This window comes from Malus sylvestris, chromosome 3, assembly GCF_916048215.2.
Source record: "Malus sylvestris chromosome 3, drMalSylv7.2, whole genome shotgun sequence".
NCBI classification, from domain to species: Eukaryota; Viridiplantae; Streptophyta; class Magnoliopsida; order Rosales; family Rosaceae; genus Malus; species Malus sylvestris.
In genome coordinates, this window is record NC_062262.1 from 30317040 (window position 1) to 30343809 (window position 26770).

The 26770-nt window shown below is 41.0% G+C and overlaps 3 pseudogenes; all 3 read right to left on the reverse strand.

Annotated features, from left to right (window-relative positions):
* Positions 1-245: 245 nt before the first annotated feature.
* On the reverse strand, positions 246-1385 carry LOC126617149 (predicted GPI-anchored protein 58; annotated as a pseudogene).
* Positions 1386-7947: 6562 nt separating this feature from the next.
* On the reverse strand, positions 7948-10049 carry LOC126617445 (L-type lectin-domain containing receptor kinase IX.1-like; annotated as a pseudogene).
* Positions 10050-10643: 594 nt separating this feature from the next.
* On the reverse strand, positions 10644-25622 carry LOC126617150 (L-type lectin-domain containing receptor kinase IX.1-like; annotated as a pseudogene).
* Positions 25623-26770: the final 1148 nt, after the last annotated feature.

Sequence of the window (26770 nt, forward strand, 5' to 3'; positions counted from 1 at the left end):
AAGAAGGTTTTTGTTTTAAACCTGCCGAGAGGAGACTGGCCATGTCTTTGGGTTCATTGCTCGAACCTAAAGAACTTAGTGGCCGAGCCCAATGTTTCATACTGCTTCTTAATTCACGCAGCCGATGAAGGTTATCTACGTTTGATGGCCACTGAGGTGGCCAGGAAATATAGATAACACCTTTCGACGCATAAAATTTTCGGTGAAATGAATAACCGGGCACCTGAAATTTAATATTTTCTTGGTTAAGACATGTTATAACAAATTGACAATAGAAAGTAATCGAGCCTTACAAAAGTCGAGGTCACTTCTTGAGGAGGGCTGCCGAGGTCTTGGTCTTGAGGGTGAATTGGAGTTTCTGACGTCGCTTCAGGCTCGACCATAGGCCTCTTTTTGCGATCGGCCATAGGAAGATCAACCTGGTCGGCTCCCTCAACTACGGGGGGAAAATCAATGGAAGGAGCTTGGGTTGGTCAAGAGCGACTCGCCGGCGGAGTCTCGTCACTCTCATCATCCTAAAACAAAAAGTGTTAATCATTTTTTATTACTTAAAAAGTAAAGGGATTTGACGGCATAATCGTACCTCTTCTAAGATGACTGCCGAATGCTTTGGATTCTTAGAAAGATCATTCCCAATCGAAGGGGTCGTCTCCTCCAGAACATGTACTCATGTTGACCCTGGAGCTGCAGGCAAGTCAATCGTGGGGACAACAACCGGTTCAACCACGACCTCGGGGACCTCAGGTATTGGTTGAGCTTGGGTTGCCGGGTTGGCCGAAGAAGGCTGATTATCCACCAAAACCTGAGCAACGGGAGCAGGAGGAGAGGCATTCGGAGTAGATGTCCCAGTGGTGTGGTTGGAGATAACATGAATCTCCCGTGCTCCTTCTTCGCCAATTTCTTGATGCGTTTTGGGGGACGGAGAGTTTCACCTGTTGTCTCGACGTCCATGCGAGGTCGTTTGCTTGGTGGGTTTTATACGGTAGCATTGGTTTTTTTGAAGGAATGGGCCAATTTTTCTTGACCACTGTAGGGATGATCACGTCCGATTGTTTCAGTACCCAACCGCCTAAACAAGTGAAGCTTCATTAGTAGAATCACTCAAATATCTGAAGAATAAAGGTAGAAGCAAATGTATACCTTGCGGCGCCTCTTTAAGTTGAGGGATGAAGGGTTTCTTGGGCCGGTCACCAAAAATTTTGCTGACGACTTCTTCGACCGAAGTGCCAAAAAAGTCGTGCGTATATTCTTCCCACCAGTCGCTGAAGATATCAGTGCCGAAAGATTCAAGAGAATTTGGTTCAAGATGAAATTTCCTACATCGTTCTTGAAATTCTTTCTCGGCTTCTCTACACTTCCTTTCCGAAGAACCAGATACGCGCCATTGGGTCAGAAGGGAGGGAGAAGAGAGTAAAGGCAATGGGCAACCTTGGAGGTAACCGAGTTACTGGGCGACAAAGTGGGGGTGATAAATTTCCCAACTTGCTCGATGAGCATCACAACCAAAGGGAAGGTCGCAAGTTAACACAAACGACCCTCAGTTTTGAAGAAAAACGGCATCATCGCTGTCAATCCAAGTCGATGTGGGAAGTTTGATGGAGCGAGGATATTCTTGACGACAACATATCAAAAATTCATCATCAGAAAGGATATTCAAGCCGAAGAGGTGTTTAAAGACTTATTCGGCTCGGTGAGGGGGCACTGGTCGGGAGGCCAATTGAAGGCTGAGCGCTACAGTAGACTGGAGGTCGGAGACTTCTAGCCGAAGCGTGGAGAAATAAACATGTAGCCAGAGTTGGAACACCCAGAGAGGTCAATTCTGGTGCGAGTCGATTTTGTTAAGGGTTGTCTCTGCCAAGCAATGAAGAAGGTTGATGAGGATGGCGGGGCTGAGCGCTTGGCCACTAGCCAGGGCTTCCGCCACCGGTATGTTCTCGACCAAGCATTTATTCGACTTGGTACAACAAATGAATTTGTTATACTAGTAAAACAGGAAGGCCTCATGTTCCCCCTTCCGAAGACTCGCCTCTCATCGACCAGCAAAATGGAGGATAAGGGTGTTGTAGTTTAGAAAATTCTTGTGTAATTTCTGAACATCATTTTTTGAAGGCTTTTGACCTTCCTAGCTCAACGTCTCGACGGCTCGATCGTCAAACAACGCCTTGAGGTCAAGGTTGGATGGACATCTAATAAGGGTGGTGTTAATCGAGATGCCAGAAGGAGAAGTCCCAATGATAGCCGAGATGTCGATGATGGTAGGGGTCATATGACCGAATGGAAAGATCATGGTGTTGGCAGCCGAGCACCAGAGGCTAAGAGCTGCCATGAGGAGCTCTTTATCCATTGTAATCTCCATGGTTGAGAACTTGATAGCGTCGTAAATACCAAGAGTTTTCCACTCTTCACCGAAGAACATTTCTATTCGAACGACTCAGGCCACCCAACTCACATTAGGCGAAGGCCAGGATCATTGAGGTTTCGATTGGCACCACTTTGACCAACGAACCCTTGCAGCAAACCTGCCAAACAGTATTGTCCGAACAGGTTGGTGATGGATGACGGCACCGTATCCTTGAAGAGTGGGCCCAGAACTTGGTGAGTAGTGTTTGACTCACCCTCGAAATGCAGAGTCTTGATAGCGTGTTGATCAATGAAATCCTTGCACTTGTTGCACTCAGATGAGAGTTTTGAGACAAAGGAGGCCGTTGAGGAAATGTTAGAAATTTCTGAGATGAAAGTTTCAAAATCCCTGGTTTTTGAAAGTTTTAAAAGACAGAACGGTAAGAAAATTTCAAAGGTTTGGGAGAGCGTAAGGTACGAATGGAAGAGACTGAGGTATTTATAGACATTTTGGAACGGAAGGCTAAACGATTGATTTTCAAAATCTAGGGTAAAATCAAGCGGGAGAGATACTAATCATTGTACATGATCAGAAAATCAAGGCGAGAGGATCGAGGTTTTCACGGATTGAGGATGCACGATGGCGTGTTACGGTGGTTTTAATGCAAGAGAGACGTTTCGGCGGTCGCATGGTTTCGAGGATCATGATTAAAGGCTGCTAGGGTAACCAGGGGGTTGACACGTGGCATGACGGTTTGGAAATCGAGATCGTGGGATTACGTCTCATAAGTGCGCATGGTGGTAGTTCCCGAGAGTTAGTTTCACTTCTTCAAGGTCGAGGCTCGAACTAAGAAGTATAGGTCGACGACCTCAGAAGCGAGGGGGCAATGTTTGGGCCCAAAAATATTGTTTTGGGCCGAGTTAGATATTTTTGACCCAGTGTTGGATAGGTCGAGTTTAGATTCATCCTCGGCCCAGAAGTCGTGAACAGGTGTTATTGGGAGATATTCAGCCCATGGTCCGCGCGATCGAAGTTGGCCATATCCTATCGGAAATTAGAATGTGGACGAATCCTGTTATGAGAAGAAGTCTCGACGAGATCAGGATGCTGAGGTTGAATACGGTCTGATAACGAGTTATGTTTGAAGTCCTAGTAGGAATAAGATTGGTCGAGATAAAGTTGGATTATGAGAAGGAGTTCTAATCCGGGAATGATTGGGATTCAATACGGGTTGGCTGCTATAAATAGGGAGGGAAAACATCGAAACAAGCTCTCAAATTCAACACACAAATTGCCCTGTGCATTCTCTTGCTTTACGCAAACTTCTCAACAACCTTGAGATTTTTGTTTTTCCCCTTTTTACCGACGCATCTTCAGTTTGGATAAACAGCACTGTGAAGGCAATCGGCGAACATCTTCAGTTTGGATAAACAACATTGTTGCCGTAGAATCAGCCGACTGTGGAGCACCTTCAGTTTGGATAAACAGCACTGCGATAAGGCTGACTGGTTATCTATCCAAGTCTCGGTTGAGGAGGATTTTCGAATCCTTATCGGCAGAGGTTATCTCGTTAGCCTTCTCGACGAAACGAGGTGTAACAAGTTACTCGGCACATTGAACGCCAAGTCGTTTATGATTGGTTATTCGCAAGTAGGTTTTAGAGTTCGACATTCTGACGGCCGAACCACTTTTACAATCAAGACATACATTTGTTTTGAGTATTTGTGTCCTTATACTCTGGTGTTGATTCGGCGTGCTTATACTCTTACGAATATAATCACAGTAACTGAATCCGGCGCCGACAATTTGTGAACTTTGCAAAACTAGTAGCTTTGTCTTCAAGCTCTAGAACTTGAAGGCTGATGCGTGTTCCTTACTCGGCCGCAGTCGCACGATCGAGAAGTCAGCTGCACACCTAACGCAACATCAACACCCAACGCAACATCAACAAACTTCACTCCTCGGCCGACGAGTTGGCACGCCCCACATACAACCGAAGGAGGTAGTTAGCTTACTAATTACTCGGTATGCGCACCACGTAGGTTTAGTAGTTTTTAGGGTCAACAACGTGCAAAAAACATTTTTTATAACTGGCACTACATGTCTCTTAAGATGTTTAGAACATGTTTAAAAATAAAGAAAATAATATTTAATAAACAACTGATTGAATCACATTATTGCTAACCTATTGTAAAGTACTAATTATTAAAAAAAAACTGTACAAAATAATTAATTATTAAAAAATACTGTTTATATGATGAAAATACCCCTGCATTATTTGGAGTTGCTTTTGAACTTTTTTGTTTGGGAAACATTTTTGTCCAAAACTTTTTGATGATCCCTGTGACCTCAAAAAGGATTGTTAGCTTTATACATAGAGATGATTCGGTTTTAAGTCAAGCGATTTTGACTCGGGAATGGTGGATACAAGTACCGACATTGTTCCATCAAGCTCATCACTTGGAGCAGATACTTGCAATCCTCATCCAATCTTCATCCAATCTCTTTGATAAATCTTTTATATATAAAGCGTGCAGGCCCCATTTGGGGTCATGACTCATAGCCTCGTAGGCTTTACCAAAATGTTTTGGACATAAATGCCTTCAAACAAAAATTTCAAAAACAACCCTTGAACCCAAAATAAATTATCAAATAATGCAGGGGTAATTTCGTCATAAAAACAATGTTTTTTAATAATATTTTTTTGTTATAATTAGTATCTCACAATGAGCTAGCAATAATGTGATTCAATTAGTTGTTTATTAAATATTATTTTCTCTATTTTTAAACACGTTCAAAACATTTTAAGAGGCACGTAGAGTCGATGATAAAAAAAGCCTTTCATGCACGTACAATAATGTGATTCAATCAGTTGTTTGTTAAATATTATTTTCTCTATTTTTAATGTAAATTCAATAGAATGTAAATGGAAATTGAAAAATCAATTTTATTATGTGAATTCAGCTGCTTTGATTGATTTATGAGGGATTTCTTCTAGCATAGTCTAATATTATTTATTTAGTCCAAATGTCTGACTTTCCTTTTGTCATAAAAAAAAAACAGTAAAACAATTCACGCATATAAATACATTTAAAATATGTAAGTCGTCCATAACACGTCGTGATTTAAATAATATTTTTTACACATGTATAAATACGTACACGAAGGCTAGCAGACTGGAACATTTCAGACCGTCACCGTTGTCTTCCATCATCACCACGCGCTGTTCAATCTCGTATGTTGTTGCATAGTAGTTTTCAATTGTTTGCAACGGTACTTTTCCAAATTCATTATGTCATATTCATACTAAAATAGTGTGCAGAAATAGTCAAAAGAGTGTGACAGCTAAAATTTCTATCGTGTCTAAATTAAAGAAAGGCCGGCTCATGGGGGAGGCAGATTGTCTGTCCTCCTGTTTGGATACGCTTTCTATCTCTTCTCATTTTGTACGATCACGATTAAATCACGTCAATATTTTATATTAATTTTTTTATAAAGATAACAAGACAAAAAACAATAAGAATATAAAATGTTAACGTGGTTTAACCATGATCGCACAAATAGGAGAGGATGAGAATGACACCCAAACGGTAGGGCAGACAATCTGCCTTCCTCATGGAGTGTGGCAAGTGAATTTTTTTTTGTCTAAGATGCATTGACATAAAAACAGCTTGGAAATGGTTAGAAATCATATCTTAGAGTGTGGTTATTCTACTGATCTATTTATGAAGAAAGACTTACAAGATACGTGTACATCCTCTGTATTCCATGCCAATACTACAAATATATATATATATAAGTTTTAGTTTACATGATTTTGTGTGATCGACAGTAGTTTAACTCTCCTAGTCATGACCTCATTTCTTTCTATTATTTTCTCCGTCTTTTTTTGTTTTGTTTGTTTGTTTTGTCTCAATTTGTTTTGGTCATAACCATTATCTTGAATGGATAAAAGAAGTAAATTATAGAAGTGGAGAATGACCTGATATTAAAAATATTGGGAGTATTTGACCCGTTCATGCATGAAAGAGATTTTATCTAATAAGAATGCTTAAACAGTAAAAAGTAAAAACAAAATGCTGGTAGGTACCATGAGCAAAAGACAGGGTTTGCTAAAAAAATAAGAACAAAAAACTAAAAGGTCCGGTGAAATATGAACAAATTCATAGGAGATTTTCTACAAATTTCACATTACTTTTCTTCTTTCGATGATGTGGTATGGTTACATTGTAGTAAGGTTTGGTTTGTGGTTATTTTTGGTGAAATTTGTGTTCTCTTCCTCTTTTACTAGCAATCACACATATACTATGAATGTGAGGAGACAAGTAAATTTTATTTGATAGGAATGAAAATTTGAACCAAAGTAGGTAAAAAAAGAGACTATTGAAATTTGAATTAGTCAACAAGACTATTTGAGTTCAACTCCGTTTGGTAGTTGGGACTGGACATGAGTGGTATTCTCAAGTAGAGCACCTTGGGGAAGGAACTTGTGTCTATAATATGTAGGACATTTTCTCAATGTAATTGGTTTAGTCTCCCCATTATTATGTTCATCAAACATATGGGACACATGTTAAAATGGTAAAGTCGGTCCATCCGTTTTATGAAGCAGGTTGCTTGCATTGCAAGAAACAAGCACTAGGGGAGATTCTAGGCTTAAAATCTGAAAGAGCTCTTCTTTCTCCACTCTTTCTCCTTAATTATGCCAAGTGCTAATGAATTCCTTCTTTCTTTCTAGTCATTAGATTGAATTAATCAACTGAAAAACAAGGTAACTTCTCAAATTAATGTGCATGTTGACATCCAGGTTTAGACCTTCATGTTTGGTTCTAGAGGGGTTAGGTTTCATGTCCCCCCCCTCTTTTCTTTGTTTCATTCTCATTTTTTGTTTCTATAAGGGTAAGGTTTATGTCCTCCCTTCTTTCTAGTGTATTCCTTTTTGTTGTCTCTGTTTTTTGGATGGGTAAGGTTTATGTCCCCCCCTGACTAGGTGTACCTTGTTTTTTCGTTATCAATAAAATTACCCTCGTACTGTCGAGGTTTTCCCAAAAAAAAAAAAAGGTAAATAACAAAAACTTCATCTTTCCTTCTTTCAGTTGTTATAGGTTGCGTCATTCTCATCACTCTCTATTTGGGGAACTTCCAGATTCTAAAACTGGTGCCTAATCACAATTTCTGGTATTTTAGGCAAAACTCATTATCTCTGCCCTCTTTTTTCATTTTTGTTTTTCATTTGGTTGTTTGATCATTTTTTTTTCAATGTGGGTCTTGAATCTTGATCAATTTTGTTTGATTAACTTCGGTGTGGACTAAGCTTTAATTAAAAAGATGAAAGATCAACAATTGAACGTTCATGAGCCGACCAACCTGTTTGAATGCAAAAGATACAGTTCAGTTCTTCATTCATCACCAGGTACAAATTTTGCCACTCTCTTATTGTGCATGTTGACATTTCTTTTGTGTGAAAACTTACAATTGAGAACACAGTTGCTACTACTAATGTTAGATTCGACCTTGCGGTCTTTACAGAAATCAGAAATGGGAATTGATTTGAAGTGCACCGTCTGCCTTACTTTGGTATAGTGGATAATGAATGCCGTTTTACATTGAAATATATGTTTATCCTAGGGTTATTGTGCACTTTGAAATGTCGTTGATGGTGTCACAAATTTTGTTGTAGAAGATGGGGTGATTGTGAGGCTATGGGGCGTTCCTGAAGACTGAGTTTGACCTCTTTCAGAAGTAATAGTGTCACTGTCACTGACCAATGTTGAGAATAATGTTGGAGGAGCAATATAGGTCGCCACCGGCATCTTTGATGGGAGAATGGGCAATGGAACTTCGAAGTTAAGCACTTGAATCGCTTGTCGAATTGAAGGTCTGAATATATATTGCGGGTGAGCACACCATAGCCCAACAATCATCAAGCACTCCATTTGTTTCTCATCAAAATGACCATAGAGTTTCGGATCGGCTGCTTGAATAACATTCCCTTCTTCATAAAGCCCCCAAACCCACTTCACCAGTTCGATTTGGCTACTTTCTAATTTGAAATCGATGGGTTTTCTCCCACAAGCTATTTCCAAAGAAACAACTCCGAAGCTGTAGATGTCTGATTCCTTGGTAGACTTTCCTGTGGTAACATATTCTAGAGCCATGTAGCCTCGGGTTCCTGCCACAATTGTTGTTAGTGACTGTTCTCCATGGTCTACAAGTCTAGCTAACCCAAAATCTCCAAGTTTCACGTTGAAGTTTGTATCCAGCATAACGTTGCTCGACTTGATATCCCTGTGAAGCACACATTGTTCCCATTCTTCATGTAGATACAATAACGCAGAGGCCAACCCTTTGGCAATGTTGTATCTCACCTGCCAACTCAACAAGCTATTTTCTTTAAAAAGATGGGAATCTAAACTTCTGTTTGGCAGGAACTCATAAACGAGTAGTAGTTCTCTTTTTTCATGGCACCAACCAATGAGTTGCACCAAATTCCGATGCCTAAGTCTGCTAATGATCCGCACTTCTGATGCGTACTCCTTCATCCCTTGTTTAGATCCGCTGGATATCCTCTTAACAGCAACTTGTAAGTTTAAGTCTTTTATGAAGCCTCTGTAAACCCCTCAAAATTACTGGTCGCTTGAGCCAACTCGTGGTAAGAAAACTTCCTTGGGCCGGTTACATTTTCCAGTTCTTTATCAATCAGTTTATTACAAAAGGGATTCTCATCAAGTCCGTCTACTGCTTTGCTTTTCTTCCGATATATGAACCAAACCAAACCCAACCCAGCAAACAAGATTAGAGACCCAGCAATACCCAACCCGAGCAGGAGTCCCATTTTGGATTTTCCGGGCCCGGGTTTAACATCGGATGGTGCAATAGATTCTGGTTTGTTGTGCGTAGGATCGTCATCAACCAGAGCAGTTGAAGTGAAATTCCATGAAATGATCTTATGAACAGCAATATCTTGACCGGTAGCAGCAGAGAACCCAACAATTACCCAATCTGGCAAGTATTGTTTCAAATCAATTATGTAAGAAAGATATTTGATCACCTCCACTTCAGTACCATTTGTACCATTTTGAAAACTCGTGAATGCAACACTCAGATTTTTTGAGCTGGAGTTATAACTAATCCAAGCATCGTTTCGTTTTCCTTCATTAATATCACCATTCCAGGGAGTGGTAATGTTAGACTTGAGAGAGTTGATGTCAATGCCCACATGATCACCGACCGGATCCCTGATTACTGGCTGCTCATTCCTGTAGATATCAAACTCCACAGCCACAAAAGGATACAGCGTCCTTGTGGTGTCTCCTGGTAGTTCCTAGACGAGCAGGCCAAGATGGCCACCACCTCCTGCTGAAATGTTGAGTAAGGAACCACTTGGAGCTATGAAAAACACCATCCCGTCGGCATGACCTGAATCGATCATGAATGTGAAGTGTGTGGTAAAATCAGCGATTTTTCCTGTAGAGGTTTCCCAGAGGAGGAAGGGTTGATGGTAGGTGGCTCGGCCGACATTTTTATTTTGTCTGGCGCTTCTGGTGAGTTTGATGACTTGCTCATCTATGTAAGCTGCTCCCTCGAGAAATATACCAGTGTTGCCAATGGTGAAGCTGTCGTAATTGAAGGCCAAGGGAGATGCGGAAGGGATAAACAGAAGGAAGAGGAGGAGGAGGGGTAGAAGCTTTGCGGAAGGGATAACCATAGTATCGAACTTTATTTAGAGACATTTTGCACATTGCTTGTCAACTATTAAGTAGAGCGATCATCTTTTCTTGTAAACCAAGAAACGAGTGTTTATACAGCACACAGTCATTGTTTTCACCGAACTCAAGTCGAAAATATCCTTGGACTAGCTGATCAATGGTTCTGTTTCATTCCAAAACTACAAACATAATGAACTTTGTTGTATTTTATTTTGCATTGAAACTACAATAGTATCTAGATTCAAGAGTGCATAATATATTTATCTACATGTGTTTTGGTTTGTTTGATGTGAAAACTGAAGGAACGAATGGACGGCAGCTGATTCTTTGTTTATGTTTTGTTGTCCGAATGCATTGACATTGAGAAGACATGGATGTCGTCGTTTGAACATGTACATTTTGACTACTAATATTTCAGTATTGGGTTTTTCTTTTGATGCTGTTTCTCTGTGCATTTTGACATGTACATTTCTGAATACCCTGGTAGAAAGAGCCTCTCTTTCACTTACTGCTTTTTGAGTTCGAACCCTCTTGCAATCTCTTGTTATAAATTTATGGGTATAACATATAACTACGACAAGATGGCAAGTTCATTATCATCAAAGTAACAACTATATATGTTGCCTAACATATTTACTTAAAGATATTCACTATAAAAAATGTATTAGACGCAAATTTATATATTCGAATAACAGAGTGAGATTAAATTTATCTTGTATACAAAAGTGAGGCTGATGGAGAAGAATTGGATGCAGAAGATGAGGTGAATTGTGAGGAGTTGGTGTTGTAACCATGACCCGAAGACTCTGTCTGACGTCTTTCCAAATCAGTATTGTAACTCGACGAGATTGAAAATGATACCGGAAGAGATAAGTAGCTGGCCACCGGCATCTTTGATGGGAGAATGGGCAACGGAACTTCGAAGTTAAGTACTTGAATTGTTTGTTGTATCGAAGGCCTCATCGTGTAATCCGGATGAGCACACCACAGCCCAACAATCAACAAACACTCCATCTGTTTCGCATCGAACTCTCCACACAATTTAGGGTCAGCTGCTTCAATGATTTTCCCTTCTCCATAAAGTTTCCAAACCCACTCCACCATGTTAATTTGAGTACTTCCCAACTTTGGGTCAATGGGTTTTCTCCCACAAGCTATCTCCAAAGCAACAACTCCGAAGCTGTAGACATCTGTTTCCTTGCTTGCCTTTCCTGTGGTAACGCATTCTGGAGCCATGTATCCCATGGTTCCAGCCAGAACCGTGGTTTGCGATTGTTTTCCATGATCCACAAGTCGAGCTAATCCGAAATCCCCAAGTTTGGCGTTGAAGTTTGAATCCAGCATAATATTGCTCGATTTAATATCCCTGTGCAGCACACATTGTTCCCATTCTTCGTGTAGATAGAACAACCCGGATGCCAAGCCTTGAGCAATTATGTATCTTGCCTCCCAATGTAACAAGGTTTTCGGTTTGAACAAATGGAAATCTAAGCTTCCGTTGGACATGAACTCGAAAACAAGCAGGAGCTCTCCTTTTTCATGGCACCAACTGATTAGTTGCACCAGATTCCGATGCCTAAGTCGACTGATGATCCTTACTTCTATAAAGGGTAATATTGTAATTACACTATCTAGACATATTACTTAGTGGTTAAGATATCTCTAGAGATATTACTTAGTGGTTAAGATATCTCTAGAGATATTACTTAGTGGTTAAGATATCTGTTAGTTAGTTACATTTTAGATATCTTAGTGGCTATAATATAATTGTGTATATATACTCAAAGTGTAATTTTATTTGATATGAAATGGAAATATAATTTTCCTATTATGGTATCATCCGCCTAGCTGTCTCACGACTCTCTCTCTTTGATCCCCAAACGTCGTGCTTTCTCTGTGACTTCCTTCTTCTCCGATTGATTTCTTGATCGATTTCTGCATCTCTCTCTCTGATTTCTGCATCTCTCTTTGATTTCTTGATCGTGCCTTGAGATCTTCATCGCTATCTGTTAATGGCAACCTCTGCATCTCCTTCGTCGGAATCGGATTCTCTAGTTCATCCTCTTCCGACTGCACCTTCAAACCCTAATTCTTCGATCTCCTCATCGATTACGATCCAAAACATTGGATCCATGGTGCCAATCAAACTCACCACCACCAATTATCTGACTTGGAGTGCTCTCTTTGCTTCAATTTTCCGCCAGTACAATCTGACTGGCTTGATTGATGGATCTATGGCGGCACCGCCTCAATTTGTTCTTGATTCTTCAGGGAATCGCATCCTCAATTCCTCCTATGTTGCGTGGTGTGAGAATGATCAAAACATTCTTATCTGGATCAACTCAACACTTTCTGAATCTCTCATTCCTTATACCGTCGGTGTGAATTCCGCTCGTGAACTTTGGGCGAAATTGGAGTCCAGGCTTGCCACGGCCTCTCAGTCTCATATTCATGAGCTTTGCTCTCGCCTTCGCAATCTTACAAAAGGTGAATCTACTGCTGCTCAATATCTCCAACACATTGAGGCCATTGCTGATGCACTTGCTAGTGCCGGTTCTCCGGTTGACGACTCAGATTTGATCTCGGTTACTCTTCATGGTCTTCCTCCTGAGTATGACTCGTTTGTTGATGTCATTCAATTTCGCCTTGGATCCACTACTATTGATGAACTTCATGGTCTGCTTCTTAGCAAAAAGATACAATTGACAAATCGCAAGAAAAGTTCCTCTGACTCATCATCATTTCAGGCTCTCAATACCTCTGTTGGTATTCTTCCACTTCCTGCATCAAATACTGTCTCTTCAACCTATGTTGCTCAGGCTCCTACATTCAACAATCAAGGTCGTGGACCAAGTCACCACAATCGTGGAAACTTTAATCGAGGAAATTCCAAATTCTTCAATAATCAGAGGTCAAACAACTATAATCGCTTCAACAACACCAATCAGCGTTATAATCGAGGAGGCCAAAATACTTTTTCTTCCTACCACAAGAAGAACTCTTGTCAGATATGTCATTAGTTTGATCATGAGGCCTGTGATTGTCCTCATCGCATGAATCCAACTTATGGTGGGAAATCTTCTCATTCAGCAATGGTTGCCAACACATCATCTTCCACTCCTACTTGGATTGTGGATTTAGGAGCCACCTCTCACATGACAAATTCTTATGCTAATCTGCAAAATCCTGAAGCATACACTGGTCCATAACAAGTTTACATCGGTGATGGCAAAGGTTTGCCCATCACTCACTCAGGCTCTACTATTTTAAATACTTCTACTAGTGCCTTCAATCTGAATAAAGTCTTATTTGTTCCTGATTTGAAACATAATCTACTATCTGCAAATCAATTTCTGATTGATAATCACTGTTCTTTACATCTTTATCCCTCTCACTTCACTGTGAAGGATATTTCTTCGGGGATGATGCGTTTTAAAAGACCAGTTCAATATGGTTTCTATCCATTTCTTTTCTCATCACAAACACATGGTTCTTCTAAAGCTCTTACTGCATCTGTGAAAGCCTCCAGAGATCTCTGGCACAATCGATTGGGTTATCATTCTGTTAAGATTGTCAATAAAATAGCATCTCAATCTTGTATTTCAATTTCCTCTAATGCTGCTAAGTCTTTTTGCTCAGCTTGTGCCCTAGGAAAATGTTCTAGGCTTTCTTTTGTATCTGCAGTGTTTGTACCATACTTGATCAATCCCGAAACTACCAAGCACATGTCAACATTATACTGTCACAGACTCACAAGACTCATCCTCAAACCAGGAGGCCAATCATTACTCGACACGTGTCAAGATTAGAAACCAATCAGGGCACGGCACGTGTCGACATCAAGAACCAATCACAACATGACACATGTCAATGTGACAAAGCTACAAGTTTCTCTATAAATAGGGGTCATTCCCCCACAATATTTCCTAATGTCATTTGTACTAAATCATTCACTAGAATTCACTAAAAGAGAGCTTGAACCTTTGTACTTGTGTAACCCCTTCACACTTAATGAGAACTCATCTACTCCATGGACGTAGCCAATTTGGGTGAACCACGTACATCTTGTGTTGTTTGCTTCCCTGTCTCTATCCATTTACATATTTATCCACACCAGTGACCAGAGCAATCTAGCGAAGGTCACAAACTCAACATTTTCTGTTGGTCCAAAGTCCTTGCTGATTTTGTGCATCAACATTTGGCGCCATCTGTGGGAAGCGACACTTATTCCTACTCTCTTCAGCTGTGTCAAGCTGGTTTCTACCATTCGTACACTCTCTTTTGACCAGGCATCCCTCTCCAACATGGGGAGCGAAGGAAGCCACAACACACAGAATGACACCCCTCTTGCACATAATGCGAAACAACGAAAGAAAGAAGGAAAAAAAGTTTTTCTTCAAGCTAAAGTCGATGAGCTAGAAGCTCAGAACAACAAGATAGCAATGAAGAATGAGGTCCTCCAGGAGCAATATGAGAAGCTCTTCGAGACGATCCACGAAGCTAGGCAAGCTCAGACACGCGAGCTCGTTGCCCTCGTGGAAGTCAACCATCAATTGGGTGCCCCCCAACACGGAGGATCACATGCCTTCAACATAGATATCCCTGATAGGGAACGAGCTACCCCTCGATTTGATAATCAACATGAGACTTCTCTTAACCCAGTTGCTTCGACCCGAAGCAGGAGAAGTGGAGGGAGACACCTCTTTGCGGAAGGGGCAGAATGATCGAAAGCTGTTTATCGCGATTGTCGGGATTTCCTGAAGCAACGTCGAGAGAACTCCATCCACATAAGCTCAAAGATCAATGACCCAAGGGTTTCTGAGAGACTCGGTCCCCTACCACGGCCCAAGCCGGCTACCAATTTGGGGAAGGGACAACAAGTCCTAGAGAGACATGAGGGTACATGGGACTCAGAGATGTTCCGACAGACATACCTTGGAAGCCAGTATGGCGAGTCCAGGGAAAAATCACATGCTCTTGATCAAACCTTCCTACTTCCAAGAGGCGATGGAGATTTACGAAAGAAAGCTCCAGTGGTACATGACTCTACTCAGGACCCCCTTGTCCTACAGCTCATTGAGGAAGTAAACAAGTTGAAGGCTGAACGTCTGGCCGAAATACCTGACTGTAACCAACCTAGGCCTGGCCCTCTTACAAGGAGGATCATTAACACCCCCTTCAAGCAAAGATAAAACAGAAGCTTGGCTTGCAACTCTATACTGGAAAAGAGGACCCGATTGAACACCTTAACCTTTTTTAGTCCACCATGGCATACCGGATGTACACCGACGAAGAGCGATGTCTCCTCTTCCCCTCCACCCTCTTTGGCGGAGCTCTAAATTGGTATTGTCGTATTCCACTTGAGACGGTAGACTCATTTGAGGAATTGAGGAAACTATTTGTTTCCCAACATATTTTCTAGACCGATCGCTTGCACTCTGCAGATGACTTATACACTATCCGCCAGAAGCTAGACGAGTCATTACGTATGTATGTTGGCCGCTTCAGCCATGAGTACTCCCGTTGTGCTGATGACAAAACTGCCCTCAAAGCCTTCACGGCAGGCCTACGTGACTGTTTCTTTAAGTACATGATCAATGCCAACACTTGGAAGACTTACCCTGAGGTGATGGCGCAGGCTTATAACCATGCCTCAGCCGAAGCAAAGACATACCAAGAGAAACCCCTTACAACCATCCCCTATCAGCAAGTAGGGAGTGGAAGCCAGATCCACATAAATGAAAAGACCTCAACTTTCCAAACGGCAATGACGCCTCCCCATGCCTTGCATAATGCTTCGCCAAATCAACAGACGTATCAATCTCAGGGCAAAAGGAAGGATTTCCATCCCCATCACTCTCATTTCAGTAAAAAGAGTAAGGGACACTATCGCGATAACCAAGGGTATCGCCACGATAATGCCCGCCCCCAGGCAGTCAATGCGGTGGGCCAAACCCATGTCAATCAACATAAACATTCATGAGCATCACTCATATCAACATTCATGAGCATCACTCATGTCAACATCTATGAACATCACTCATGTCAACATCCATGAGCATCACTCATGTCAACATCCATGAGCATCACTCATACCAACATTCATGAGTCTTATGTCAACATTCATGAGCATCAATCATGTCAACATCCATGAGCATCACTCATGTCAACATTCATGAGCACAACTCATGTCAAAAAAAGCTTCAGGGCTACAATTACAAAGCCTCAGGGCTACAATTACAAAGCCTCGGGGCTACAATCACAAAGCTTCAGAGCTACAATTACAAAGCCTCAGGGCTACAATTACAAAGCTTCAAAGCTTCAACATAAAAGCTTCACCCTACAAAGCTTCAAAGCTTCCAAACTTCCAAGCTTCAACATAAAAAGCTTCACCTTTCAAAGCTTCAAAGCTTCAAAGCTTCAACATAAAAGCTTCACCCTACAAAGCTTCAAAGCTTCAACATAAAAACTTCACCCTACAACCCTTCAAAGCTTCAACATCAAAGCTTCATCCTACAAAGCTTCAAAGCTTCAAAGCTTCAGTATCAAAGCTTCACCCTTCAAAGCTTCAAAGCTTCCAAGCTTCAACATAAAAGTTTCACCTACAAAGCTTCCAAGCTTCAAAGCTTCACCATCAAAGCTTCCAAGCTTCAAAGCTTCACCATCAAAGCTTTAAAGCTTCACCATACAAAGCTTCACCTACAAAGCTTCAAAGCTTCACCATATAAAGCTTCACCTACAAAGCTTCTTTACAAAATTTCAACACTAAAACATGCAAGAGCTTCACACATTCTTGATCAAGATAGTGTGAAGCTAAATCAAATTTTGTGTCCTAAAAAAAAAGCTTCAACTAGTCAAGCCTCTTTCTCTCTCCCCCTCTTCCGTCTCCTTTCTTCTATCAAATTTCTGCAACTTCTGCTCTTCTTCAGTGGAGCTGAATTTTGGACATCTTATAGTTCTTGAGCAGACGAACAACTTTCAAGAAGGAAATTTTTCTGTTTGAGCGACGGAAGTTAGAGTGTTGAAGCTCCAAACATGACAGTCAGATTCTTGCAGATTTCAAAGCTGCTGTGATGTTTCGAAGATCTGGAACTATTTAACTGTTAGTCCATTCTGGATTTTTGATATGTTATGGAAGAGACAATGAGGAACAACTTCGATGAAGAAAGTATGGTGATCTGAGCAAGCTAAAATGGAGTTTCGAAGCTCACAACAGGTCTGACAGGTTGACAGACAAATGATGAACAGTCACTCATCATACCTGAATTTCTGGACTTGTACTGATCCGATGACTCTCAAATTTGGATATGTTGTAGTTTAGGAATTAAGGAACGACTTTCATGAAGACAACTTTGTGATTCGAGCTACAGAGTATGGTGCTATATTGAAAAAACAATTCAGGTTGTTAGTGGAAATGAAAAACAATTCCACCAAAGAAACATCATTATGATGTTTCATCATTATGATACTTTCATCATTGTGATGCTTTCATCATTGTGATGCTTCCATTATGATGTTAGGGCACCAACGGTTACACCCTCTATCATAGCAGTATGTGTGTGTATCTCCCTATAGTCATCATGTGTAAGACTATCATAGTCAGATGGTTTTCCATAAAACAGCTACCAACGGTTACACCCTCTGCAATTCCACTTATTCGGGCCTAGCAACCTTTAAGAAGAAAATATGTGAAGAAAAGGTTTTGGGCTACCACCCAAAAAAAAAAAAAAAAAAAAAAAGGGTGAAGTTTTGTTAATTCGGAAAATCGAGTACTAGCAAGACACCTCATTCGTCAACTCATTCGACCAGAGACTTGGGGGACTCCTACTGTCTACTATTACTTAATGACTTGGATTTTTCAAGTCCCCAATCGAGAAGCTTTCCTCACTCGGGAAATTAGGGGAGGATGCCTTGGTGTATTTAACATAGTACGCTGAATGAAGTGAAGTTTATTTATTGATATCTTCGATAAGTTACAAGATATGTGCATACACAAGAATCAAAACAAACAAACAAGAGGGAGCCTTCACAAAATTTGATCATTCAGAGCCTCAGCACTTGGTAGAACCCCAGAAAGAGGAGGCACTAGAGGTTGATCATTCGGAGCCTCAGTACTGGGAGGAACCCCAAAAAGAGAAGACACCGGAGGTTGATCATTTGGAGCTTCAGTACGTGGTACAGCCCCAGACGACGAAGGCAGTAGATGCCTTTCGAACAAACTTACAAACCTCTGATGACACTTAAAATCCAACCCTCGGATTCCTGCAGCTGGTCAAGTTTTCTCTTCATGCTTGTAGCATAGCTATGTGCAAGCATGTGCAACTGTTTATTCTCGTGCTTGAGCCCTTTAATCTCCTGTTTGAGACTCATCACTTCAGCCACCAATGATTCAACTTGGCGGGTACGAGCAAATAGGCGTTGGGCCATATTAGACACAGAACTCGCACATTGAACACTGAGAGCCAGGGAATCCTTAACAGACAACTCATCAGACCGCTTGGCAAGTAGTCTGTTATCTTTGGGGGTGAGAAGATTCTTGGCCACCACCGCAGCGGTCATGTCATTCTTCATCACAGAGTCCATAATGGTAAGAAGACCAATAGGGGATAAGAAGGATGGGCGCCATATGTTATCTTGAGGAGACATAACTGCCTCTTTCACAACATTCAAGTCCAAACGACGATCGGATGAGCCAGACATTTTCAGTTATGATGAAGGAAAAATGAGATCTAATAAATCCCAGAAGTATTAAAATAAGGGGAAACTCCTACAAGCAGTAACTATCTGAACGTACTTCTTGAACACAATTGGTGCCCTTATAAAAGAAAGGGCAACGGAGCCGTTTGTTAAAAAATCGAAGAGGCACCATTTTTTGGAATTCGAGAAGCAAATTTTCTTGGGTAAGATTTTTCAACAATTCTCACACGCAATGTCAGTTCCTCGGATACCAATGGTAACTTTACCAAAGAACTCTGACAAAGTTAAGGCACGAGAATTTCGAAGTTCCAGCTACCCTACTATTACGCACAAGGATAAAGGAATAGCACCACTACTTGCTAATTGGGAAATCACTATATACGGGTCAATTATGTCCTCCATCGCAAATCAGACTTGCAAGAATGCCTAATTTTTCCTCATCCTTAAGAACACACCTTCAACATATCTGCTTGTTCAAAAATCGAAGAGGCAACACTTTCCGAATTTTGAGAGCCAGATCTTCAACATACCGGCTTGTTCAAAAATAGAAGAGGCGCCTCTCTTCGAACTTCGAAGAGCCAGATTTTCCTGGATATGATTTGTCGGCACTTTTCACAAGCAACATCAGCTTTCCGGATCACGGACCACTTTATCAAAATATCTCTGACAAAGTTAAAACACGTGAATCTTGCAGCTCCCACTACATTGCTATGACCGAGAAGGGTAAAGGAATAGCATTACTACTTGCTGTTGGGGAAATCCCTATATATGTCGACCTTCATCCTCCATGGCCAAGTAAACCTGCAAAAATGCTCAACTCTTCTTCACATCCGAAAGGGCACTCCCAACGAAGCCTCCCGAAATACTTAGCTTTCCTCCTCCTTGATAATACCTCTGCAAACCAGCCACACCAGAGCAAGAGTATCTCATATCACCAGGGTTAAAAGCAAGAGTATCCCATATCATGCTTTTTCCCTTTTTTTCCTCTGTCCTTGTTCTTACCTGCAAAAACAAGGATAAAGAAAGCAATATGTCCGAACCTCCACTTAAATCTCCAGTCAGGAACCGACTGCCTGGAACCTTTGCCTGTTTGCTTACCTTGTATTGCTCTCGAGTACTCATCCTCAACTGCTATCAAGGTCACGAATTCCTCTGGCAACTACCCCAGGACAGTTGATCAGATATTGGCTCTTTACACTGAAGCTGCCAAGCATGGATGAGTCGCTGTGAAGTAATGTTCTGAAGGATCATTTAAATGCAAAGGATTGAAGCAGAATGATCAATGATGTGCTAGAATAGATCACTACAGCATGACGCCTTTCTTGCAGAACCGCACAATCCAGACGGAAGAGTCTACGTCAAATCCAAGCTCCGCATCCCTGCCCTAGCCGAAGGCCTCGAGAAGCCTCAACAACCTTTCGCTGGCACCGTCGCCAAAGAGCAAAGCCTCACCATACCACACCCACTACTTTGTCAACATCAAGAGTATCCCATATCATCAGGGTCGCGCGTACTCTAGATTTAACGGACTTGTTTTGACCCTCAAATTCCTGAGTTGGCTCGCTCATTTGGAGGAAAACAGAAAACCCTCTAGCCCAGTTCAAGAATAAGCCTGTGGAAAGTTACTTCTTCAAAAGCAAAAGTATCTCATATCATCTCTTCTCCATTTACTTCTCCTTATCCTTGTTGCTGTTTACAACACAAAGAGAATGAGAACAATCAACCGGAAGCCGAAGTCGAACCTCCGATCCTGGGTTGCTTGCTTGGAAGTCTGATTGCTTACCTTGTCTGTCACCTATTTCGGCAAATCTCCTCGCTCAGAGACTTGGGGGGACTTCTACTATAGTGTTTGTATCACACTTGACCAAGCCTGAAACTACAAGTATGCTTCAAGTGAAAATGATACATTACCTTGTGTGTCAACATCGGCTAGAGAGAGTAAAGGGGAATGGAGGAGAAGTACTTCCCGAGAAGATGTCACTTCCACCTATGGAATAGAAAAGGCAAGTGAAAACGACACCACACTTCAGTACTTGGAAGTTTCAGAATTACTCAGTGGCTTGGACCTTGCAAGTCCCCAACCGAGGAGCTTCCCTCACTCGGGAACTTAGGGGAGCACTGTTTGTACCATACTTGATCAATCTCGAAACTACCAAGCACCGGTCAACATTATACTATCACAGACCCACAAGACTCCCCCTCAAACCAGGAGGCCAATCACTACTCGACACGTGTCAAGATTAGAAGCCAATCAAGGCGCGGCACGTGTCGATATCAAGAACCAATCACAACATGACACATGTCAATGTGACAAAGCTACAAGTTTCTCTATAAATAGCGGTCATTCCCCCACAATATTTCCTAATATCATTTGTACTAAATCATTCACTAGAATTCACTAAAGGAGAGCTTGAACCTTTGTACTTGTGTATCCCCTTCACACTTAATGAGAATTCTTCTACTCCGTAGACGTAGCCAATCTGGGTGAACCACGTACATCTTGTGTTGTTTGATTCCCTGTCTCTATCCATTTATGTATCCATCCACACCAGTGACCGGAGCAATCTAGCGAAGGTCACAAACTCAACATTTTCTGTTAGTCCAAAGTCCTTGCCGATTTTGTGCATCAACATGCAGTTTGTACCACTAGTAAACCTTTAGAACTCATTCATACAGATGTATGGGGTCCTTCACCCACACCCTCTACTCAAGGTTTTAGGTACTATGTCATCTTTGTGGATGACTATACAAGATATTGCTGGTTCTATCCATTGAAATACAAGTCTGATGTATTAGCCTCCTTTATTCAATACAAATCTATGGTTGAAAATTCTTTGTGCACCAAGATTATTACCTTAAGGTCAGATTCTGGTGGAGAATATGTGAGTAATTCATTCTCAAGTTTTTTGGCTAGACATGGCATTCAGCATCAACTTACATGTCCACACACCCCTGAACAAAATGGGTGTGCAGAACGTAAGCATCGCCATTTAGTGGAGACTGCTAGAACTCTTTTGGCAGTTTCTAAAGTACCTCACATCTACTGGGTTGAGGCTTTTGACACAGCAATCTACCTTATCAATCGGCTACCTACTATCTCCAGAGCATCGCCTTGGGAATCCTTGTATCACATACCACCAAATTATAATTTTTTGAAAGTGTTTGGCTGTGCCTGTTTTCCTTGGTTAAAGCTTTACACTTCCTTAAAGTTGGATCCAAGAAGCAAAGCTTGTGTATTTCTTGGCTATAGTTTGAATCACAAGGGTTATAACTGTCTTAACCCTGCAACCAATTGACTTTACATCTCAAGACATGTTCTGTTTAATGAGTTTGACTTTCCTTTTCATCATCTATCCACTTCTCATACACCTGACCCTACACACTCACCTATTACCTCAAGTCCCACCATTCCTTCTACTCTTACATTCAATTGTCCCACCTTTCACCCTTCTTCTTCATCTACCACTTCCCCAATACACCATTTAGCTTCATCTTCAAGTTCTTCAGTTTCTCCCTCCCAATCTGTCCCTTCCATCATTTCACCTTCCAGTTCTTCATCGGCCATTTCAGAACCCACCAATCTCATCCAACCTCCAAATACTCACTCAATGCAAACCAGGTCCAAATCTGGTATTTTCAAGCCCAAAGCTCTCATTGCTACCAAACACCCCTTACCATCTCATCTTTCAGTAGATTATTTACCTACAACCTATCTTCAAGCTTCAAAGTACCCGCATTGGCGCCAAGCAATGCAGGAAGAAGTAAATGCACTCATTAATAATGGAACTTGGTCTCTTGTTCCTAAATCTTTCTCCTAAAATATTGTAGGATGCAAATGGGTATTTCGTATTAAGAGAAAACCTGATGGTACTGTCGACAGGTACAAGGCTCGGTTAGTTGCAAAGGGTTTCAACCAACAGGAAGGTCTTGACTACTCAGAAACATTCAGTCATGTTGCCAAACCAGTCATTATCCGGCTACCTCTTACTCTAGCAGCTCAATATGATTGGTTTTTGAACCAACTTGATGTTAGCAATGCCTTTTTACATGGTACTCTAACTGAATCAATATTCATGCTTCAACCTTCTGGATTTGAAGATTCTACACAGTCCTCTCATGTCTGTCACTTGCATAAATCCTTGTATAGTTTAAAACAAGCTCCAAGAGCTTGGTATGAGAAGCTTCATGGGGCTCTTCAATCTCTTGGATTTGTAGGATCTCAAAGTGATCACTCTCTGTTCACCAAAAAGGCTCCAGATTTGGTCTTCATTCTTATTTATGTTGATGACATTTTGGTCACCAGTCCTAATTCTGCAGCTTGTAAACAAGTGATACAACAACTTAGTTCTCTTTTTCCTATCAAAGATCTTGGAGCTCTCCATTACTTTCTTGGAATTGAAGTAAAAAGATTGTCTTCAGGTATATTCATATCTCAGACAACGTACATCTTGGATTTGTTATCTAAAGCCAACATGGCAGGGACTAAACCTTGCAGTACACCTCTGAGCACTTCTAAACTTGATCATGCATCACCATTACATGACAATGTTTCTGAGTATCGTTCTTTAGTTGGTGCTCTACAGTATCTTACCTGGACACGACCAGATATCAGCTTTGCTGTCAATCTTGTTTGTCAATTTATGCATAGCCCCAAAATTTCTCATTTTCAGGCAGTCAAAAGAATCCTCCGATATCTTAAGGGTTCTATTGATCTTGGTTTATGGTTTTCCAAGTGTTCCACTTCTCCTGCAATGACTACCTTCTCTGATGCAGATTGGGCAGGATGTGCCCTTGATCGGCGATCAACTAGAGGTTATTGTGTTTTTCTGGGAAACTCCTTAATTAGTTGGAGTGCTAAGAAGCAACCCACAGTAGCTCGTTCTTCCACTGAAGTCGAATACAGATCTCTTACCAATACTGCCTCTGAGATTACCTGGATTTGTAAACTCCTAGCTGATATTGGTTATTGCTTACCTTGCTCTCCTCAGCTATGGTGTGACAATATTTCTGCCATATCTCTTGCTAAGAATCTAATATTTCGTGCTCGAACAAAACATGTGGAAATTGACTATCACTTCATTCGGGAAAAAGTCTTGGCAAAACAGATTTCTGTGCATTTCATTGGCACTCAAGAACAGGTGGCAGATATCTGCACCAAGTCCCTATCCAAGTCCAGGTTCTTGTATCTCCGAGACAAACTTCATCTTCGGTTACCTCAGTTTCGTTTGCGGGGGGATATAAAGGGTAATATTGTAACTACACTATCTAGAGATATTACTTAGTGGTTAAGATATCTGTTAGTTAGTTATATTTTAGATATCTTAGTGGCTATAATATAATTGTGTATATATACTCAAAGTGTAATTTTATTTGATATGAAATGGAAATATAATTTTCCTATTAACTTCTGCCGTGTACTCCTTCATCCCCTGTTTAGACCGACTTGACACCCTCTTAACAGCAACATACGAGTCCAAGTCTTTTATGAACCCTCTATAAACCCCACCAAATCCTCCCTCTCCAAGCTTTTCTCCCTCATCGAAATTACCCGTGGATTAAGCCAATGTCTTGTACGAAAACTTCTTCGGGCCCGTTCCCTTCTCGAATTCCTTATCGATCGAGTCGTTTGCCATAGGATCCTCATCATCACTACTTTCCCATGTTTTGCCCTTCCTCCAACAAATGCACCAAACCAAAACAAATCCACCAGCCAAAACCACACACCCACCAACAACCAACCCAACAAAAAATCCGACGTTGACCCCATTTCCTGGATCAGAAGGCGGCGGCTCATCGCGCAGTTCTGTAGAATTAAAACTCCATGTGTTGATTATAGGTATAGAAGTGACTTCCCCTGTAGAGGCAGAGAACCCAACAACAACATAACCCTGCAAGTACTCATTTAGGTCTACAATGTAACTAATATTCCTCCATACTGGGACACCATTTACATAACTAGTGTAAACAACACTAAGATTATTCGATCCAGAATCGTAGCGAATCTGAGCAGTATTGCTCTGTCTGGTTGTAATGTTTCCATTCCAAGGCTTTGTCACTTTAGACTTGAGAGAGTTGATGTCAATACCAACATGATCGCCGATAGGATCTTTGACGGAAATGATGTTATTCCTGAAGATATCAAACTCCACTGCCACAAAGGGGTACAGATTCGTCGACTCACTATTTGGCGGGTTTATGACGGGGAGGCCTAGACCGCCGCCTCTGCCTAATGTGGTGTTGAGTAAGGACCCGTTTGGCGCCAAAAAGAAGACGAGTTCGTCGGCGTAGGACGTGTTGCCTTCGGAGTTGATGGAAAATGTGAAGTTTGTGGTGAAATCAGCGAGTTTTCCGGTGGCGTTCTTGCGGAGGAGGAAGGGTTGAGAGTAGGTGGCTCGGCCAACGCTTTTGTCCAGTGCATTGCCGGCAGTGCTTTTGGTCAGTCGGAGGGACTTGTCGTCGACGAAAGCATTTCCCTCGATAAATAAATTTTGGTGGTCGTTTGTGAAGGAGGGGAAGCTGAAGTTTAATGGAGATGCACAAGGGAGTAGTTGATGTAAGATTTTAAAGGGTGAGTGTAATCAAACCTTAGTGTATTTATATATATGCCGACATCAAGATAAGAGATTATATGGCCATATAGATAAATGGAGGGAAAAACATTAAGTTATAATGTTTGAATTAGAGTTGGTTAACAACTCTGAGTAACTGGCAATAACCGAAACCTTAATGGGGGGTAGCAGTTATTGTATTTCCATGTAAATAAAAGAGAGGTTCTTGGTCTCTTTTCTCGGTGTGATTCCAAAAAGAAAACTAATCCCATTGAAGGTTGTATTGTATCAAACACCCGAGAAGAGAAGGCTAAACCTAATATCCATGCATGATGTCTTCGACAGCAAGTATGTTTTCTTTATTCGTTTTAAGGTTTACTGGGATTGTATATTATTTTATGTTGGTTGTAGTTTAATGGCTTAACTGATTATGTCTTGGTCGTGAAGTATGAGATAAGTTAACATGTGGTATCAGAGCCAACAGTTAAAGCGTTGAACTCGTTTTGTCTTATGCAAATTGATTCTAGTTTCCGCTGCTATTGCTTATCATATGTTATGATATCTTGCGACTGCATTGTTATACTCTGTAACTATGCATGAGAATAAAGTTAGTTGATCTGATGAATAGATCAACATTATGAATAATCTTAAAATTGATGAAGACTACTTGCTGGTTTGAAATACTTATCACTACTTAAATACATCATCAAAATGATATATTTATACTCATGAATTTAAGGTTTCATTTTCTGCAAAAATGATGATTTACAAACATTTAACAAGTAGAGTTAAATTCCAAAGAATTGATCTGCTGGGTTTGCTATAAATCAGTGTATAATCTCTATAAAAAGGTTGTAGTTTTGTAAAAGTTCATGCCTAAAGGTGTGCAGTTTACATAAGTTACTGTATTTTTTGTTCAAGATTATACAAGAATTGATATTCACATACTTAATGTATTATATGGACAGTTTCTTGCCCAAAGGTGTGACTGGTTCCATAGATTAAGTGTGATAAGATCGTTAAGTTATTGATTTTTGTCACAAGTGCAAGTGAATTAATCAGTTTGTAATGAATACACATTATGCAGATTTCAATATGTTGAATCTTATTAGCATTGAGAAACTGAATGGCAACAATTTTAAGACTTGGAAGCAGCAAATTGAAATGCACTTGGGAATGTTGGAATTTGACATTGCTTTTAAGCTACCTCAACCAAGTGCACTTTCTGATAATAGCACAACAATTCAAAGGGACCTGTTTGCCAAGTGGGAGAGGGCAAATCAAATGTCACTCTTGATTATGCAGAATGCAATGGAAGAACATGTAAGAGGATGCATTCCTGCATGTGACTTGGCCAAGGCTTATATGGATAAGGTAGAAGAAAAATTTAAGAGATCTGATAAGGCAGAAACTGGTTCATACCTCTCAGCATTTATCAATGCTAAGCATGATGACGTTGGTAGTATTAGGGAGCA